General features: G+C 31.9%; 1 long non-coding RNA gene across 1 annotated transcript; it reads right to left on the bottom strand.

Annotated features, from left to right (window-relative positions):
* Positions 1–1,466: 1,466 nt before the first annotated feature.
* LOC123684845 lies at positions 1,467–2,284 on the bottom strand. Its single transcript, XR_006748199.1, has 2 exons — positions 2,142–2,284; positions 1,467–1,677 (listed from the first exon to the last, which is right to left on the bottom strand). It is a non-coding gene; the product is annotated as an uncharacterized LOC123684845 (long non-coding RNA).
* Positions 2,285–2,918: the final 634 nt, after the last annotated feature.

Raw genomic sequence — 2,918 nt, 5'->3', positions numbered from 1 at the left:
TGAGATGAGGAGAGTAGTCAGGATGAATGAAGTTAAAATAGTAATGGACATCATGCGACACTGAAAAAAAATCCATATAAACAGTTCACATGCTCGAAATTTATTTCATTAAATTGTAAAAAAGGAACGGCTATGATAGTTTTCCCTGTTCAGAAGTATGATGATGATTTTTTAGTGAAAAACCACTAGAATATAGCCATCACAAATATCTTATTAATACAAAAAATTGTTTTTCAATGAAAAATAGTGAATATCTTTCAACGCTTATTTCTAGATATCGTTAAAAAACGTGGAAAGCATTGAAGAGCAGGAGCTCTTGACCGCTTGTTCATTCATTCGCAAATTTTAATTCATGAGATCGCATTGGTGTATACAGGTATATATGTGGTCTCCAAGGCTACAATTCTCGAATGAATGAACGATAGTTCAAAAGCTCATGACTTCACGTTAGTGCTTATTTTTTCTTCAATATTATATGGTTCTGACAAATCCATCTAAAGGAAATTTCATTGGAGCTCCACATGCTTATTCTATATACAGGGTTCTTTCTCTCTCTCTCTCTCTCTTCTCGATTGAAATATCGAGAAGAGGTGTCGACTGTGCATTGTGCAATTGTTGTCATCATTAGGTAAAATATTATTTCTTGTTTGTCCCTTCGTAATTAAAATGTTGAGTGCAATCATACATGCATTGTTTCATATGCTGTTTAAAATGGATTGGTACTTATGCGTATTGATTCTGGAGACCTATGTAAATAATCTCCTGATACATTCATCTCAATACAACTCTTTCGATTGAAAAATTCGATCTTGTGGTTTCTCCGTTATTTCAAAATCAATTTTTAGATAAAAACTTATAAAACATGTCTAGATTCGAATTTTGTAGAAATCAGTGAAAAGCATAGAAATAATCAGATTGACGGAACGACACTGCTCTTGTTATAGATAGCTCAATTTTTCTGTGCTCATCAACAGTTGAAACCATAGAAATATTGAGACTCTTAAGTAAAAAAAGGTTTCCGATATCGCCATTTTTCCAATTTTCGCTTATAACTCGAAAACAAAAGAAGGTGGCCGAAAATGAATACTACTTTTGTTAGTTTCTCAGAAAAAGAGACCGATAATGGGGTATCAGATTTTGTCTATCTCATCTGGTTTAAAAGTTGTAGTGCTAAAACATCGAAATTCGCCCACCCTGTACAAAGTACTCACAGAGATTTGCATTATATTCAGTCTATATATTATAATTCTTTATAGGATTTCAATTGTTAAGAAATCGAAAGACAAGGATTAATTTTTTTTAAGGTGACTTGAATATTGTAACTCTTCATTCTGGAGAATGGTATTGAAATTTTTTTTTCTCAACATTAATCAAACCAGGAATTGAATTCCTTTATAATATCATATAATCATATATATTTTTTGATATATTTACAATTTTCTCTCACAAAATGAAACAACAGTAACTTGTTGCTATCATTCTATTAATTAACTAGTAAGAAATCCATTTAATTTCCTGAGCAAAACCATTATATTCAAATGGAGTCGTTCTCATTTGGAGGCGCTTCATCAGTACAATATTTTAGCATGGAATGAGAATTGCAACCAAATGGACTTTCACAGCACTCCCCTGTAATGTTTTTGTTGTCTGTCCTCTTGTGGAATTGTGGCAATTGATCTATTGAAAAAAATTTATATGAGTTGTTATACAACTGTCACGAAAGATTCATCAAGGCGATTGGATGGATGCAGATGAATTTTATTCATTCCCCATGTAGTTTTTTTTTAAATTTACTACGCCTTGGGGAATTTAGGACTTTATGATTATTTTTCTCCACTAGAATATTTCTTCAATACAACATTTTTTCGTTATTCCAATATGATTAACAAAATTCCAAGTTTTGCATAGTCTAGATGCATGCTTTCATAAATATGAATAAAAGTAAATCAAAGTTGATCGAAAGTGGGTACGATTATTTTTTAGATGCATGCTTTCATAAATATGAATAATAGTAAATCAAAGTTGATCGAAAGTGGGTACGATTATTTTCTTAAATTTTTCATAGTGTTGCATTTGATAGAAAACATACAGTTCCTAGTACACAACAAAAATCTAATTAATAATGAATAAACCTTTATTACCATATAACAGATATGGAATGCAAACATCGTTCCAAAATTTGGTCAATTCATCACCACATCTACGTCTGGGCCATTCTTGAACCGAACTTGTGATGAGGAGAGTAGCCAGGATGAATGAAGTTAAAATGGTAATGGACAGCATGCGACACTGAAAAAAAATTCAAATGAACAGTTCACATGCTCGAAATTTATTTCATTGAATTGTAAAAAAGGAACGGCTGTGATAGTTTTCCATGTTCAGAAGTATGATTATGATTTTTTAGTGAAAAACCTCTATAGGCATATAACCATCACAAATCTCTTTTTAATACAAAAAATTGTTTTTCAATGAAAAATAGTGAATATCTTCCAACGCTTATTTCTAGATATCGTTAAAAATCGTGGAAAGCATTGAAGAACAGGAGCTCTTGGTGCTTGTTCATTCATTCGCCAATTGTACTTCATGAGATTGCATAAGTGTATACAGGTATATATGTGGTCTCCAAGGCTACAATTCTCGAATGAATGAACGATAGTTCAAAAGCTCATGACTTCACGTTAGTGCTTATTTTTTCTTCAATATTCTATGGTTCTGACAAAGCCATCTAAACGAAATTTTCATTGGAGCATCACATGCTTATTCTATATACAGGATTCTTTTCAATTTTTTTTAACTACCAGTGGTCCATCAAAGAAAGTTCTGGCGGAAAGAGCGGGCACTGTTCCAGAAAAAATATAACCCTACAGATTTGCATAATAAGTACATCAAATGATGGAAACTTTGAATTGGCATATCTA

This window comes from Harmonia axyridis, chromosome 7 (assembly GCF_914767665.1).
Source record: "Harmonia axyridis chromosome 7, icHarAxyr1.1, whole genome shotgun sequence".
In the NCBI taxonomy this organism is placed as follows: Eukaryota; Metazoa; Arthropoda; class Insecta; order Coleoptera; family Coccinellidae; genus Harmonia; species Harmonia axyridis.
This window is presented reverse-complemented; position numbering and strand designations above follow the sequence as displayed.